The 19,289-nt window shown below is 38.6% G+C and overlaps 1 protein-coding gene across 1 annotated transcript in view; it reads right to left on the reverse strand.

Moving 5' to 3' along the window:
* The window catches only part of LOC306858575 (protein Wnt-5b), a gene marked incomplete at its 5' end in the record, with an annotated part of 79,334 nt that overhangs the window by 37,861 nt on the left and 22,184 nt on the right, over positions 1-19,289 (reverse strand). The gene's annotated exons all lie outside the window — the stretch shown is intronic.

Below are 19,289 nucleotides of genomic sequence, written 5' to 3' on the forward strand. Positions count from 1 at the left end.
TCCAACATGGCACCATAGCCGTTACAAGAAAACTGAATTTACCGCCATACCACAGATTGATGACATGCATTAAGTGAATGACAGAAACAAATGGCATTGTGGCATTTAAGAGAATGAATAGATCTTTATTTGAATGATAAAAATTCTCATTGTAAAAAAGAAAGTTCTGTCATCAATGACTGATTCCAACACTACATGATTGCTTTTGCTCTGCATATTTACCATAAATGTAGTCCAAACAACTAAAACCATATGATCAGAATGTAATTATTATAAACTGGAAATTCAACATGAGGATATGTTAATGATAAAATTGTCATTTTTGTGTCAGCTATTTCTCTCAAAATGTCTGTTATGATGTCAGACTTTGTAGAACATTCAGCTTTTGAAATAGCAGAATATTCTGGAAGAGTGTAAATAGCCGCATGTTCAAAGCGGAACAGAATTGTGCCTCTTTTCTCTCCCTCTCTATCTCTTGGGCCTGGGTATTGCATCAGTCAGAGATGTAGAAAAGGCAGTGTTACACAACAGGAAGTGAAGCATGTCTCGGGAGCTTTAAAGACAAATAGACCGGTTTGATCAAGTTTAGTGCCGGGCTCTCTTGAGCCCACCTCTCAATACCGGCTCAAGTGCACAAACACAGGAGAGCACAGGGGGAGAAGGAACACTTATAGCTTCATACGGCCTGATTGAACTCTTCGTTTAGTTTTTTTCCTCCTTGAATGCCAGAGGAAAATGCTGCTTCTGAAAATAAGCTGCACCGTCTGAATTAATGGGATATAAAATCTCGATATCTGTCTACAGTGTTGGGGAAACTTACTTTTACAAGTAGCTAATGCATTACAATATTGCACTGATTCTTGAAAAAGAAGCCTAACTAATTGCTTTACTTAGTTACTTTTTATGGAAAGTAATACATTTTTACTTTTGTCGCCTGGGCTGGGATTGCTTATTTGTTTTCTAATAACAAAAAAACCCAAAAGTTATATTTATATGCTTTCACAAACTTTGTTACTTATGAAAAAGTAACTCAGATCTATCTATCTATCTATCTATCTATCTATCTATCTATCTATCTATCTATCTATCTATCTATCTATCTATCTATCTATCTATCTATCTATTTATTCCTTGAACAGTTACTAAAATGGACAGTAGATTTCTAATGGTGGTAGAAGTATAACTAAAAAACAGGATGCAATATAGATGAGTGAATCACATTATGATCCTGCTTTGGCAGTTAGCTGCTCATTAACGCACCCACACCCACAGGGCTACATGCACCAGGCCCACAAGCTCAAAGAGTAAGTTTAAATTGTAGCGTCAGCAAAAAGGCAGCTACCATTGTTTCAGCTTTTCAAAAAAACATATAGACTGGACTGCTGACAGGAAGTGGCTGGAGTTGCTAAAGGTGGGTATGCACAGAAATACAAATAAAGTGTTCAAAAGGATTTGCTTTTAAAGGGACGGTTGACCTAAATATCACACTTTTAGGTGCACTGTTACTTTAAGATCTGACTACAAGATCTTTTTTACTGAAGGTATATTAATTCTCCTCCTCACAGCTGAAGAATCAGGACAAGACACTCACCATATGAAGTCCTGTATAATGACAAAGCTAAATTTCTGTACTTCAAGATGAATGTTATGAGGGGCTTAAATTAGAAAAGAGTACAGGGTGAAGCAGTACTTCTGTTCCTAAAATAAATGCTTTACAAGATGATTGCATTGGTTCTGACCGTTTGGGCCGAGCTAAAAAGCTGTGGGCGATGCAGGAATATGAAACCAAACATACCGGGCAGCACCGAGCCCATTTTTCATCTCATTTCCTCTCTTTCTCTGTCCTTCCTTTTTCCAGACGAAGCCTTCTCACTCTTTGATGGCCGTCCGTCAGTTTTCTCTCAGCCCACTGTAAATGCCATGCTCTCTCTCTCTCTCTCTCTCTCTCTTTGAGATTTAGAGGCTCTGAGTGTGACATGGAGAGGCTCAGCTTGTGTCTGCCTCGAGGCAGTGGTCCGGCTCTGCCGGGGAAATTTATAAAGTGTCTGACGTTATCGCCATGCGGTATGCATTCTTTCTCCCCTTTTCTCTCTCTCTCCTCGTTCTGTATCTACTCTCTCTCTCTCTATCTCACCAAATCTTCAACCGTTTTACATTTCTGACATCTCTGCCCGGCTCTCTAACATTATTCTTCACATGTATCTTGCACTCTCCATGCATCTTGCAACTCTCCTTTTCAATATTTAAAGGGGTAGTTTGTCATTTACTCACCCCCATTATCTTCTGTGAAACAAAAGGAGAAATTTAGAAGATTGCATGAAAAAGATAACCCAGAACAAAAAAAGCAAATGAGTAAAGATGCTGTCAGCTCTGAAATGGACAAAAAGCAAGTTTTTTTGCAAGCAATGCCAAAGAACAACCATTTTGGTTTCCCAAAGAACCTTTCAGTTAACAGTTCTAAAAAACAATCTTAGTGTGAAGAACATTTCAATAATCTAAAGAACATTTCTCCACTATAAAGTAGACTACCTTTTGTGCAATGAAAAGGAACTTCATGGAACATAAAAACGCTAATAAAGAACCTTTAATGGTTAAAGAGCATACATCTTCTGAATATACACAGCATAAATGAACATTATCAATGAATAACAACTGAAGGCTAACCCATATAGACTGTTTTCTGGAGCTTAACAATGTCCGTTCCCATTCATTTTCATTGTGTGGAAGAGAACATCTAGAAAGTCATATAGGTTTGAAACGACATGAGTTAAAAATGACAAACTTTTAATTTTTGGGTGAACTGTATTCTTTTTTCTTTCATGCAACACATGTACCCACATATATCTGCTAATAAAACCCACATATCTGCCACGCTAACGTCCTGTTTGCTGTGCGTCGGCTACTTTTTCCATCTGTTCTTCCTCCCCCCTTCCTGTTTTTCTCTCTCTCCGCACTGAGGCTGGATGCTGGGAAACTGTGGATAGTGTTTTACTTTTGTGCTGCCACTTCTCTCACTCTCTTTTTTTTGCTTTGTCACTCAACGCGACATGTCCTGTCACATGGTTCATTCACTCCGACAGACACAGGGCCGGAGAGTGCTGCCTCTCTTTTCCCCACATTTCAGTCTCCCTCTCTCATTCTCCCTCTTCCTCCCTCTCATTTCAGCCCAGGGTCTATTCTGAGGCAGGAATTGGAAACTCAGTCTTGTGCTGATGTTTATCAGCCCATCCCAGGCCCTGCATTGCATTTCTATCTGAGAGTGTATCAGAGCCCCTGATTTTAGATAGATATGATTAATGTTGTTACATACTCCATGGCATTACGCGGGAAGGGGAGTGTGGGGGGGGGGGGGGGGGGTATATACACAGCCAATGATTTTCTGGATAATCTTCTTGTTTTGCTCTACAAGAGATCTCCATGTCGGAGTGGTTAAATAGAAAACAACACAAACTTGCAAATGCGCACAGTCATATTTAGAAATGTATATGTGCGTTTGGATGGATGTAGCCAGAGAGGGACTCTAGAGGAAAAAAGGAGAAAAAAAAATTGCTCTGGAGTGACCCTATTAGTGAACTAATGTTAATACATTTCAGCAACATCCACCCGCTCGTGTTACTGCAGTGATGACACAAGACTTCAATTAAATCCAGGCCAGACGGGGAATTCACACACCGGCCCCTCGACAACTAGCTGCCTTGATTTCTCTTCTTACCGCTCTGACGCACAATACTTCAACATCTGACCACTTAAACAACTTTAAAAACATGAAATCAAAAGGACTTTCTTAATAAATGTCCCTGGTCTTATTGTGCATGATTCATTATAAAGAAAATCACTGTGTTTTTGTGTCTTAATAACAAAAATATGCTGCTTTTTCACCATTAAGCACTAGTGCAGTCAAATTGTAGTATTTATTAATATTTTCAGTTAGCATGTATTATATTTATTCAGTTTTTGTTTAAGTAATTTTGTTGTTTTTGTCATTATTATATTATAATTCATGAACAATTCAAAGAAACAGCAAGTAACACTGAATAAAACATAAAATTTTGAAGTAGCAATACTGAATTTTTTTTTACAGTGTATTTAAACTTATTTTATTTATGATAGCAACATTTCACATTTTTTATATAGTTTAATATAGTTAAGTTTTGTTCAAGTTAAAGCTCGTCATCAAATATTTATATTTTAATGTTATTTCAACTTTATTTCAATTAATGAAAATGGTTTTTAATAGTTTTTGTTTTATTTAACAGTAACAACACTGGAAACATGTCGCATTATAGAAAAAAAACAGGGATATGAATGCAATTTCATGTATGAACTAACACACGCAAAGAGTTTCTCCATAAATGTAACGTGACACAGTTTCTCCTGCTGTCCCGTTCTCCTTGTACCTCTTCATCTCTGCCTCTGTAAAACGGATTTGTCTCTCAGGATTAGAGCTGACATGATTGCAGATGTGTTTTGTTTATGAGCGTTAAGTGATTCTGAAAAAGGCCTTGCCACTTCACTGCTCCCCATTTCCGACTCCTGCAATATTCTGCCCGCTGATGTGCTTTAGAGACTTTTGGAGAGACAGACAGGGACTTTCAGACAGCGCAGAATTTTTAATAAGTGGAAATCTACAGCACCAGGATGAGGAAATATATATATCACGGTTTGAGAAAACGGGACGAACCCCAGCGTGTCTGGCTTTAATTCAAAGCATACAGGCGGCAGAAGACCCTGTGCTTTCCCCCCTCAAATCATCTTATCCATATTTAAAGGATAAGACCTGAGTGCAATAAGTCAAAGCAGCTTTGCATACGAGATCACAGCCAATTAAACTGACAGTTACTCATTCAAGGAGACGAGGGGGGAGTCAAGTCAGGAATTTCTCAAAAGTTGCCTCAGAAAAAAGAAGAAAAAATGGCTCTCGTATCTTAATATACGACCTGTACGGAATACCAGGAGAGAGAAAAAGAGGCCTACAAAGAGACACAGAATAAGAGAGGGATGGAGAGCTAAACAAAGAAAGTACAGTTGTCGTATCTAGTCTCAAGCCTGCAAACAAAAAAGGTCTGTTACAAAACCTATGAACTGCATCACTGCTACATAGACTGCACCTAACTTTACACTGAACAGCCTAATTTTAATATTGTTTGCTACAAAAATGCTCTATAATGCCTGACAAAAACACACATAAAATAATGTATCTTTACTAGACTAAGCTACTTTCATGGTTAATTTGAATAAATAATTCTAAGAATAAAAAAAAATAAAAAATCGAAAATATATATACATATATATAAAATGTATCACTTAAATGTATGACTTGCTTTGGAAGAGGGCAAATGACTACGGACAGTTTTTAAAAGATTCTGCACAAACAATGGAGAAAAAAATAATAATTTGGCCATGAGGGAAAAAAAGCAAGATTTTCAATATTTTTATGATAACTATACATACCAAGCTAGAATGAAAATACAAACCTCATGATCCCCGCAGTAGACAATTAAATTCTCCAACTTTGTGTAACTAAAATGAAACCGGCTCTCCAAGAACAGCTCATGACCGATAAGGTCATTCTGAACAATGGCGCATATTTAGAGAGACGCAACGGAGAGAAAATAGGAGAAAAAAGACTAAATGAATGAAATAACAATCTTGTGACTGTCAGGCACTGGAGGCGTGCCAGCAGCCGGAGCAGAGGAGGCTCAGAGGAGAGAGCTAAGGAGAGAGAGAGAGACAGTGAGGGGGTGGAGCTAGAAAGCGAGACGGGGGGGGAAGAAGAATTGTGAAGGAGAAAAGAGAATAAACTGATAGATACTGAGAGAGGAGAACAAAGGACAAGAGTGTGAGTATTTTAGTCATCGAGAAAAAGAAAAAAGCATGAATGTCAGAAAAGTGCGATCGCTGAAAAGCATAAAGTGAGGAGAATGACAATACAGACCAGAACACAATCCAAAAAACGACAGGGCAGATTGTTGGAGATGTACAATCCTCTTTTGACAGTTTGTGTTACTTCCATTACGAGCACATTTCTGTCATGGTTGATTTTTATTCAAACAGATTTCAGCCTTTTATTTTTGTTCGGTATCTATTAAAATGACTTCTTTCTTTCTGTTATATGAAGGTCACGTTCATGGAAACCTTTTACAATGCTTTATTTATTTATTGTTAACATTTTCAAATGCATTTTATGTATAGAATGATTTGTTTAACCATCTTAAACTATGAAAATGTATTCTAAAAAATATATCTATATATATATATATCTATATATATATATATATATATATATATATATATATATATATATATATATATATATATATATATATATATATATAATAAAAAGTATGACAATCTAAATAAAAAAAATGAAATAATTATACATTTCTGTTTTATTAAAATTACTTTCTTTTCTGTTCTTTCCTCCAAAAATGGTCATTTCTACAACAACCACAAATATTGCCACAAATCAAGTCTTTCCAAAAGTAAGTGTACTTGGTTAGAAAAGAAAGCAAAGAAAACAAAGTCAACCATTTTGCTCGAAAAATGGGTAAAATATTATTTTCACCACATAATGTAATCAAATACAACATAATTTGAGTTGTGCTGTAAAAACGTACAATCGTTTTGGAAAAAAATGACAATTCTCCTATGATGCCTGTATCTCCACTGACAAATTAAATAAACTAGTGAGAATGTGAAAAGCACGTTTTAGGACAGTTTATTTTCTGAAAGTCTACAGGGCCAAATGTGCCTATAGTTGATTAAACAGTTGTGTGTGTGTGTGTGTGAGAGAGAGAGAGAGAGAGGGACAGAGACAGAGACAGAGAGAGAGAGAGAGAGAGAGAGAGAGAGAGAGAATAAGAGGGAGGGACGAGAGATTGAGAGTTTGTGTGAGGTAGAGAGTGTGATGGTGATAGAGCTTTCAGTTCTTTGTGTGTGTGCGTGTGTGTGTGTGTGTGTGTGTACTGGTCAATGCTCAGCAGTGCAGCAGCTCTCAGCCGCCCAGCAGGAAAAATCCCATCATTCTCTGCATACCGCACAAATTCCAGCTCGGCTTTCACCTCCTGGCCCCACTCCTCCACCCATTCCCTCTCTCTCTCCCTCCCTCCCACCACCTCCTCCTCTCGGCCTGCTCATACAGATGGAGACTGGCCTGAACTCTCTCAATCCCGGGGCCTCTTGTCTTCTCTTAGCCTCACCTTTGACTGCAGACCCCCCTGCTCAGCTTTAGATTCACTAATGCCATAACAATATAACCACATTAAAAATCTGTGTGCTGGCTGCCATGCTTCACAAAATAAAAAATAATAAATCAATAAAATCTCGAACAAAAGTTCCCAGAAAAACTCACACTTTGAGCCTCACAGTGTGCTCATAGTCTGCAAAGAAATGGCCAATACTAGTATCCACATTAATTATATAACTCTATACTGTTTGTCACCAATACTTTTAATTTCTTTCAAGGAATTTAAAGTGAAAATGTGTAGAGAAATTCTACATATTCAAAACTCAAGAAGGGATGTTTCACCCCAAAATAAAAATTCTGTCATCATTTATACACCCTTATGGCGTCCCAAACCTGTATGACTTTCTTTTTTTGTGAGAAACTAAATCTTTTTTTGAAGAATGTTGGTAACGTTGGTTTTGGGTGGATAAGTTAGTTTTTTTTCCCAACCCGGGCGGATAATTATTTACTTGGCACATGCTGGTTTTTACCTACTCAGCAAAGAAAAGAAGTATCAATGTAGAGGACATTCATTACACTTCACCGCTCATTATAATATCACTATAATCAAATTGGCTCACAGTACAGTCCTGATATAATCCATGTGCTGTTGACACACCATCAAGGATATTCACAGAGTCACTTTACACCATATTGAGACAGGAATTACACTATTCTAATCATTATCAACTTATTTTTGCATACGGTCTCATCCTGGGTGACTTGAAAAGCCCTGGTGCTTCAGCCTTGATAAAACTTGCATAAAAGCATGAAAGACTCTTTCATGTTTCTGACCGCATTACGCAGCGCTTTGGACCTGATGAAATACAGAAAATGCCGTCGAGTTCATTATGACCTGACTTTGAAAATAAAAGTCTTGACTTTGGTTCAGACCACAACTGCTGTACTGCCAGACAGAGAAAGTGTGTTGTTTTTTTTATAATGGATATAGAGTGGAACCCAAATGAGTATGAGTATTTTCCATAATTTTTTTCATTACAAATAATATTTAAGAGCATAACAACTGAAATATTTAATTTAACAATTTGTTCAAAACTGAAAATGCTACTATTTTTATTTTTATTACAAATAATATTTAAAAGCATAACAACAATTTAAGTTAACAATTTTTTATAAATTTAAAGTGCTTCATTTTTTGTTACAAATAATATTTAAGTGCATAAGAATTAAAATAATTACTATTCAATAATTCATAATTTAATAGTTCATAGTTTTAAATTTTTTTATTATTATATTTTCATTGTAATTACAAATAATATTTAAAAATATTATTTTTTTTAATTAAAAATGTATTTCTAGATTTAATTTAAATCAATTTAGACTTTAAACTCCAGATAATGTGGTCTCAAGCTTCTGGAACCCATTGTATTTAAGGACATGAAATTTGTTGCAATTTCTCCAGATAATACACACACATAATGTCCTCATCTTCCTTTAAATCTAGCTTTCTGGAGTGAATTGAGAGTGAATACTCTCTCAGAAGAGGAAGAGAGGAGAGCCGAGGGAAAAACAGAGCTCTTGTTTTGCCTCTTTCTCTCTCAGGGCCTCCCAAGATGCCACTCAGGGAGAAGCTATTAATCATTGACAGGCCCCCATGGCTGTGTGTGTGTGTGCAGGGCCGTATGGACTCAGCACAGGCAGGACATTGAGAGTAGATGTCTAAAGCCAGGCTGCACATAGAAACATTAGCAGCATTCTCCACACCCACTGTAAAGCCCTCTCTAAGACCTGGGAGTCTGTCCCTACAGCAGGTGAAAAAACTCCCCCCTGCCCCACAAAGAAAGCACAACGGTGGCATGCATACACAGACACACACACATACGCAAACACACAGCTGAAAACCAATCTCCCACAGGATATGCTTACAGCCCTGGCTGCTGCCTCTCTCACAGACTGCCAACAATGTTACACCCAGGAGAGAGTATGTGTGAGAGAAAAAAGAGACGGAGAGAGGGAATCATACACAGGGTGAGGGGGAAAAAACTAGAAGGAGAGAACGAGGGCAGGAAAAGGCCAAAAGAGAAAACGAGGGGGTGTCTTTGGGGACAAAAAGAAGAAAAAAAAAAACACAATGGAAACCGAAGTTGGAGAGAGTGGAAAAGAAAATGCGAAGAACAGATGGAGACGGGTTAGTATGAAACCCGGTCTTGGAGTAATGTTGCTTTAATCTGGTATTTCCTTTTCGCAGAGTGAGGGATATTCCTGGGGAAGGGTGGGAGAGTAACACAAACTCAACGCCGTCTCCTGGCCTCGAGACCAGCTGCGAGGCTACGCTGCTCACTGGGCCTTAACAAGAGCCACATCTAGCCTGTGCGCCTCAGGCCTGTGCTACCACACACACACACACACAGAGGAAAGGACGTATACAGTCACTCTGTCTGACCTGCCACCTCATAAATACATAGTGACATAGTCCAGGTGGACCCAACACTCATAAACACAAACACAACCATATTACAGCCATATAATATACACTAACAGACCTTAGAGCAGAAGCAACCAATGGAAGCCCGTTTCTGCCACTGAATAAAAAATAAAAAAGGTAATTGCAACTTTTTCATCTCACAATTCTGACTTTTTTTCTCAGAATTGCGTGATATAAACTCACAATTGCGAGTTATAAAGTCAGAATTACGAGATATAAATTCGCAATTGCAAGAAACAAAGTCAGAATTGCAAGTTTATATTCTGTGAAAAAAGTCAGAATTGAGAGATAAAAAGTTGAAATAACCTTTTTTTAATTCAGTGGCGGAAATGGGCTTCCACAGGAACCAGCTATTTATTTTACAAAAATAAAAATAAAATAATTTCCTGATCAGAATTTGGTGGCTAAATGGTGTATTTACACAAGGCTTCTTTAGGACTGACTAGTTGATTATTAAAATAATCTATTATGCATTCATTTTATTAAAACTGGGAGCAAAATTCTGCTGGATTGCAAACATCTGAAATGAGCATCTGTTCAAAACAATTTTCCAATCATAATCTGCAAGTAAGAAGATTATAGTCAGCAGTAGGTCATGTATCTGTGTATAATGCACAAATGAAAGTGTTCGCTACCCTAGAAATATACATAAGGCTCATTAGTATGTAAGCATTGATACAGATTAGTTATCCTCTCATGTGCAATCTGAGATACAGTATGGGATCAGAGGTTATAAAGTTCCTTGTGAATCTAATTCCACCAGGGCTTTAGATACTGCCTTTAACCGCAGTGTGTGTGTGTGTGTGTGTGTGTGTTTATGGTACAGTAGATGACCCGCAGGCAGAACGTTCCATACTTGCGCATGAAGAGTTACGCAACTCTGAAAAGCACCATTACATACAAGAGATTCAAGAAATTGACTGGTTAAAAGGGCCTTGTTGTAAAATTAAATGTAATGATTAGCTAATTGGATTAAACGGAGTCAGGGTCTAATTTGTGTCTTCTCATTGGTATATCTGATTGTGTTAAAGTGGAACTGTTGCAAGTATACTTCAGGTACACTTTAAATATCTTGCATTTAAAGACCAATATTATTCAAAGATCATATAATCCTCGTCAATAATTACATTAAAACACATTTTGGCCTTAACATTAAGAAATGTGTGTCATGCACAAGTAGTGTTTCAAATAAAGTTTAATTATCAAGCCATATGTCAGTAAATAAAAATAATAGATTTGAAAAAAAAAAAAAGATTTGAACTACACTTAGCATGAAATAAATGCATTTTAAATATATTACCTTTTTACTAGGGACATGATCCAGAAATTATTCTAATATGCTGAATTGTGCTGTGACGAATATTTTTTTCAGGATCCTTTGATGAATAGAAAGAACTTTTTTGAAACATTATAAATGTATTTACTGTCACTTTTGATAAATTTAATGCACCCTCTATGAATAAAACCATTAATTTAAGGATAAAAAAACTCTTTTGAATTTAAACAGCTAACTTCATTTTCAACAATCTTCCCCAACTCAGTTTAAATCAAGCTCGCACACACGAGCGAACGTGCACACGTGTTTCCTTGAGTTTTATTGTAAGCGCAGCTGAAATCTGCATGCATGCATGCATGCAATTGTGCTTCCTACCCCAGCTGTTCGGCTGTTTTCAGCCCCTCTAGCGGAGGCGGAGCTTACATGTACAACACACATGGGGGCGGAGCTGTAACGAGTCCAGACACCACCCATACCATAACTCCAGGTGAAGATATCAGAAAATTGTCCAGGGTTAGAGATAAAACGACTATGTACTTCATCCTTTGCATTTCTTTTTACACCTCTGCATCTGTCACAAATCCCCCCCCCCCCCCCTCTTTCTCTCCAGAGCTCAATGCACTGGTGCAGTGTGGCTGTCAGCGGTGCCTTACATCCTGTTTGAAACAGGGTGCTGCACCGTCTCAGGGGATTATCACAGCATAGCAGCACAACATAAAAGATGCCGGCTAATAAAACAGTGCAGAACAGAGAGTGAGAGAGAGAGAGAGAGAGAGAGAGGGAGAAACTGGGGGAGAAACAAAAAGAAAAGCTTGTTCAATATGGATCAGACTGTCTTCCACCCCTCCCCATCGCTCTCCCCGGTCCATCACCTGCCGCGGTTGGTCCTGAGGCAGCAGGCAGGCAGGCGGGCAGCTGGCCAGACGGGGAAAGACACGGCTGGGTTGGGCTGGTCTGCGCAGGGCCAGGCTGGGCTCAGACCATGTCCCTGGCCTTCTGAGGCAGGGAGCCGCTGGCTAGAGCCGCTTTCATCCTCCCAGCAGAATTAATCACCAAAGCCTTCAAGCTGCCAACCAGCAGAGGAGACTGTCAGCCAAGAGGGGTTCTGGCACTAGCCCAGGCTTCTATCCCTGCAGGGGCCTTCTATCAGATCAAAGACTGCCACCATCATGTCCTCCCTCCCCGCACACCTCTTTTTTGTTGATGTGGCAGAGGGGATGTAGATGATTCTGGAGATTTTATGAGGAAAAGATAGCTGGCTCGATGAGGACGTAGATACGTGTAATTAGATTCTGAATGTCTAATGAGGGATGTGCGGTTCGTTTCAGGGCTCGAGGAAGATGCTGAGCACCTGCTTGAAGCAAAAAAATCACTCCATCCACTAGCACCTCAGCCTAGACACATCCCCATGACAACCATGGGCCAATGAGACGGCTGCCACACGGGTCACACAAGCCTCCCACAGCACTGGACAATACGTCCGAAAGGAAATGCTCTCGCTCTCGTCTGAGAGATATACGGCTCTGTTCATCAGGTTGTGAAAAATGGGCTGTGCGCTGTTGTTTGCCAGAGTGATGGCCGCCAAATGCCACAGTTTCTGCAGTTGATGTAACTACGAAATCATAGTAAAATGAAATGGAATGGCCTTCAAAATTGCTTTTATGACATCAGAAGAGTATTGTAGTAAGAAACCATCACTGAATCAAGTAAATTAATTTCTAATTAGGAAATGCACAATATATCTTCTGTACCATATCGGTTATCAGCCAAAAGATTTCTTTCTAATTTACCTATATAGATATGGAAGCCTGTTTTCGCCACAATATAAAAAAAATAAAAATTTGATTGCAACTTTTTATCTCACTATAGTGTTTTTTTCCACGATTCTAAGTTTATCTCATAAACTTACATTGAACATTATCTCATAAACTATGACTCACAAACTTACAAAGAAACATTGTTTCTTGTAATTCTGAGATAAAAAGGAAAGCTAAATATAAACTAACAATTTGGAGAGAAAAAACAAACAAACAGAATTGCAGGATATGAACTCAGAATTTAGAGGGGGGTTTTTTCTTGAAATTCTGACAATTCTTGAAAATTCTTAGAATTTTTTCTCCACAAAAGGACACAATTACCTTAAAAAAAAAAAAAAAAAAAAAAAATAATTTTTTTTTTATCCCATGGCAGAAACGGGCTTCCATAGATATTTAATTATGTTAATTTTGCAGATTTTTACCTTTTGATTATTGTTGCCGTAATATTTTAATTAATTAGTAACACTGTTACACATAATTCTTAGCAATTTTTAAAATGAAAATCCATTTGTCATAGGCTACTGTATAATTAAATTTTTATGATGCTTTATTTTACATTTTTGCAGAATTGTATAGATTTATAATATCTGACATCAGTTTTTCGACATAAATATGAGTATCATATCCATCCAATCTATACAATCCGTCCATCCATCTGCCTGCCAATCTATACAATCCATCCGTCCGTCTGTCCATCCATCTATCCATTCGTCCATCCATCCGCCTGCCAATCTATACAATCCATCCGTCCTTCCGTCAGTCCCTTTATCCATCCAACCGTCTATCTGTCCATTCAACCATCCATTCATCCATCCATCCGTCCGTCCATCCATCCATATATCGAACCGTCCATCCGTTCATCCACCTACTAATCTATCCAGTCTATCCAATCCATCCGTCCCTCCCTCCCTCCCTCCATCCATCAGTCCTTCCGTCTGTCCTTTTATCCATCCAACCGTCCATCTGTCCGTCCATCCATCCATCCAACCAACCGTCTATTCGTCCATCCGCCTACCAATCTATCCAATCCAATCCAATCCATCCATCCATCCATCCATCTATCTCTCTCTTTCTTTCTCTCATAGAGCCTGAGGAATCTCTCCTCTCTTCCCTCAGGGACAGCAGGGTTTTAATTGATTAGCGTCTGGCACAAGACCAGATAAATATGCAGATTTGGCATCTTGGCTGGGGACTGTTGCTCATCTGCCTTAAGCGTACACACACACACACACACGCACACACACGCACACACACATTCAGTATTTTATCAGGGGGTTGTGCTTCAGTGGCACAAGGAGGCAGCGTTAGGTGTCTGCAGGGACTCCACCCTGCTGAAGGCAGCCGATGTCGTGGCTACTTATAGCCACGCCATAAATCAAGTTGTCAGTCTCAGTCACACTTGCTGGAACACTCATGTTCCAGAGCGGTCCTCTCCAAACGCCCTGTGCTAAACTTTCTCTCCGAGACGCTGTGAGAGCTCAGCGTGCCGTGACCTGAGTTGAAGTCACCACAGAATATGTTGCAGGAATAAAAACAAGAAATGAGCGGCAGCTCAACATGTAGTCGCATATTCAGAAGGGTGTCTCGATTCTTAATGTAAATGCTCTTGTCATGGGAAAAAGTTTCCTTCATTAGAGAAGTTTGGAAGAGTATATGCACTTTAAAACAAACGATTTTTCAAAGTTGTTGGATTGTTGGAGTAGATTTTACAAGAAAATACTATTTCAGTCGTTTTACTTCAGAATTTCATGTTTAATTCAATGTGTTAACTGCAATTTCTTTGTAATTAACTGAAATTTATGAGCTTAAATTTCTGAGTGAAAATTGTTTTCAAACTACTAAATAAAAAAATAGCTGCCTAAAACTATAACTGCCTAAAAAATGTGTATTGTGATTAATTAAATGATCCAAATCTCTTTGATCAAGCAAAATCCATTACAGCTGACATATTTCTGCAATGTCACTGGAAAGATAGAAATGCGAGTTTAGCACTTTAGGCCACTAGGGGATCAGGCTGATGGTTCCCTGCTGAAGGAGCTCCCGGTCAGGGGAGAACCAGGTGCTAATGAGCCACGGCTCAGGGCCAGCTCCAGGGGCCACAAGGGTGACGCCAATCTCCCGGCTTTAAAACTAAACCGAGAGAGAAACAGAGACATTAGAAATAAAGTAAAGCAAGATTGTGGGTCAAAAGGCACCTGTTGTCCACCTGACCCCACGCGGCTGCTGCACATACGTCCTCGTTCCCAGCAATCCCTTCATGACCAATGTCACAGCCTCCGTGGAGTCTGCCGATTTCATGCTAAGGGGAGGTTGGGGCAGGCAGGACACTTGTCCATCCCCGCAGCCTACGCGCTGTCATCAGCCCCCTGTGGCTTGAAGCATATGGGAAAAGCGTATTGTAAACAGAACAGATCCTCTCTGGACACTGGTGTGACATGCTGGGGCTTTATGATGGATGTCCAGGGCTAATAAAGGAAAGTGGTCTGGCTTGGCACGAGTGAACGGATATATAAAACGTTCAAACATGTAAACAGGGTCCAGCATGTTTTGCGATCCGGTCACATAAACTACAAGAGACAACAGTGAAGGACGTACTCGTCCAATACGCAATATCACTGCACAAAAACAATGGCTTTAAAAAAAAAAAAAAGAAATTTGTTGAAAAGCTGGTACTTCTAAATATGCAAAAATTCACAAAACATCTTGAGTTACAGGTGCTCCATTAAAATAACACTTCACTGAAAATGCAGCGATTCTATTTTGGAAGGCAAATGTGTGGTGAGTTTTTTTTTACCTTTTCCTCCATTTTTGTTCCTTAGTAACATGCAGTAAAATGCTTTCGTAGTATGGGATGTATGTAGCCACAAAATTTCAGACTCTGTCTTTGAAATCTGATCACACATGGTCACAGGAGACACATTTGCGAAGCATGTCACTACTAGGTGTAAACAAGCAATGCGTCTTGGCTGACCATGTGTGATCTGATCACCCAAGATGAATGTTAATACCAGGTGTCAACACGGCCTAAAACACGTGACCCATACAATATCTCAGATCAAGTGAACCTACTCAAATTTGGTTTGCAAAGGACTAGATGACAGACTATAAGTTGTGTTACACATTTTGCATTTTACTGGGCTGCTTTTCGATTGTTCTTCTATGTAAACATGCTGGATGAAAATCTTTTACAACATCTCATGCATGAAACGGCATTCTAAAAGCATGCAACTCAAGTTAAAAGAAGTAAAAAAAAAGTTCTGTGTGAATGGCTTCAAAGTTAACATGTGCAATTATAAATGAGATATACTGGATTTTTCTGTAGTTGGACTAAAAATAAGATGGACTAAAGCAGTGTTTCTCATCCTGAGACTTACTGAGACCTCAAACTTCCACAGAGGCCACATGATGACTTAATTTTTTAAAATGAATTATTATTTATATATATTAAAATAATCTAACTTGAATCTAAATGAATATACAAAAAAACAATCAGGAGTTAACATACAGTACTTCAGGAATCTTCTGGAATCAAAAATGTTTTGTTAATTAATTTAACAGTTTCTGGTAATTATAGCAGAAATACCAGAAATAACTAGCCTAGAGGGGCCTTTGAATATTTTGTGGAACAGAAGTCAAGCTGGACTAAAACATTTAAGTGACATTTTAAGACAAATTATTTATTTAGTTCCACCGAATATGAACTTTTAAACCACGTGTAATGGTACTTAGTGTGTCTTTGGTAGGTGTCTGTCCTTTTAAAGGTTTTGACCTTTAACTGTGTGTTGATCGGGGTCTCCGAGCCTTTCTACTGCCACGCTGCTGAGAAAAAAATGCAGGACATGAACAAAACTGTGTGATTCTCTCTCTCTCGCGCTCTCTCACGTAAGCCCTCCCTTGTGTTTTTCCAGCCGAGCTCTTTCTGTGAAAAACAATTAGACTAAAACTGCTCAATACCCAAGGTCCTCCGAACGCTTCTTTTTAAATAGAGCCGTCAAGGTGACTTTTCTCCAAACACCCACTGCTTCTGTTTTTTTCTCTCTCCTCCTCCTCTCGCTCTCACTCTGTCTTTCACACGCACTCGCTCACAGTTTCCCTCTCACGCTGTTATTTCCCACTGTGAAGACTATGTCCGATCAGAACACCTTTTTCTGACAGAACATGCAGCAAACGCAGTAACAGTGTGTGTCGTCCCTGTGAGAACAAACTCATGATTCCCTGATGTGTGTTGGGCACAGACAGCAGGGCAGCTCCACACACACACTTTTATCTGACAAACCTCAGATAGACTGACTGTCTTTGCTTCCAGATAATGATTAAATGAAGGGATAGTTGCAGGAAATGTGCAACAAATAAAGGTGGGTTAGTCAGGTACAGCAATCCTGAGAGCACACCAAATTTATTGCAATGATAAAATACAAAAGCAAATGGTATTTGAAAAAATGCAGTTTTTCTCAGAACTAACTTCAATCTCCTGAGCTATGATTTTTAACAAAAAGGTTATTTTTAGTAGATGCATGAGGTCAGTTCACCTCATTTTAGGATTCTACTCCAACTACCTCAATATATGTGTGCTACACTACATAGCGCTATATAAATGCCTCATTCTCATTCTGTCAGAAAAAATTAGCAAATTTACAAATCAGTCAAATTTTTTTTTTTTTTTAATCTGTGACTATTCCAATAATGGCTGATATCCTAACCACAGGTTTATCACATAAACTATAGACATATGACAACTAGAACATGTCCAAATACTTGAAATGATTAAATTTCTTTCATTAAATGTTTATAGTAACACTTTACAATAAGTTTCCAATTGTTAATTGTTAGTTAACTATGTCAGTTAACATGAACTAAAGCATTTGTTAATCTTACAAAGACATTATAACTATCAAAAGTTGCAACGACAAGATCATGGGTTCGATTGGAATGGGAAAGCAAGAACTGATGAAATGTAAAATGTGAATGCAATGTAAATTGCTTGGATAAAAAAAAAAAAAAAAAAAACATCTGCTAAATGCACAAATGTAAATGTACTCTATCAAATGTACTGATTATTGTTAATGCATTAACTAAAGTTGACAAATGGGACTTTATTGTATAGTGTTGTTTGTCTTGAAAACTGTGCTTGAGCTTTCTTCACAATAAATGCTTCTTCTTGTGATGCTTTATCGAATTCAATGGCGTTCAAACATCTTTAAGCGTGCCATAAGTGTCTAGATATGTTTTAAGGCTGCTGTAGATACAAAAGAGCTGGTGAGTGTTTGAGAAAAAGCGAAAACAACTCAGTGGCAAGGCCTAATAAACAAGCAAAAATGGAAAATAAAGCATCTTGCTTGGAGCATCTGTCCTTCTCTTTCTCTCTCAGAACAGATTAGCTATAAGAGAGAGAGAGACAGAGAGAGCCCAAGGCCACGGCCGGTCTGATCTGCCCAGCTCCCCGAGGCACTCTTAATTCTGACACACATTCATCATTCTCTCCCACACTTCATCATGAGCACTCCTCTAAGCTCACACCTCCAGATGAGATCCCAGCTCTCTCCCTCCCGTCTTCATGATTCCTCTCTGCACGAAGAAACGTGGCTTGCTTTCATGAGAATTATCAATGTCAAACGTGAAAGCAACAACAAAATAGTCGGAGGGTGTCAAAGCTGCTCTCTGACAACAGAAAACTGGACGTGTGCCTCGATGGGTAGGGCAGAGATGGGAAAAATTGCACCACAAGGTCATTTAGCCTCTCCCTGCTGGCTCACGTACAATCTGTTGGCCAGTAGAATAAAAACACTGAATCTTCCGGGCCAGTTCTCCATAATCAGGGCGAAGTTGAGCTCAACCCTCTTCCTGAGGTGTGACCCACGCTGACGGACAGCCGTCTTGGTCTGTCCACCCTAAAAATTGCCAAAAGCAAGGAGTCTGTCCACAAAAGATGTTTAAATATAAGTGGAAATGATTGTATACGGCATTAAATGTGTGATTTAAAGGCAAAAAATCTATAAGAGCTGATCTTGGCCATCAAAAATGTCTGTTTTGTGCAAGTTCACCAAAACAAAAGGCTGTTTCAGAACAGAAGCAAGGGCTAAAATGCACTCTATGCAAATGCATAGAGCCTACCAGTTTTGCAAGCCTGATTTTACATGTAAAATGTGTCAGAATGCAATGTATACTTCATGTACAAGATGACTACAACCGCCCAGTTGAGAACTAATGTTTGTTACTTCCACAGTAATGCAAGGAGGTAAGTTCAAGTTCATGTGAAATGCTGTTTGCAACCCATTTTATTTCCTTAATGTGATATATTTCCAAGTTAAATTAGATATTCAGCAAGACAACTATTGCTAACACTTTTTTGATTTTCAATTCAATCAGTTAAATTGAGAAGTGACCGTTATATATCAGAATGGAACCAGATCAAATGCAAATTTACTAAATCAGTGCCTAAATAACTGTTTGACTGTTGGTGAACATAGTATGTTTCCGGCTTGAGTTTGTATCTGAGGTCTTGGAAAAACTGCAAAATAGAAAACC

Source organism: Barbus barbus (assembly GCF_936440315.1).
Source record: "Barbus barbus genome assembly, chromosome: 39".
NCBI classification, from domain to species: Eukaryota; Metazoa; Chordata; class Actinopteri; order Cypriniformes; family Cyprinidae; genus Barbus; species Barbus barbus.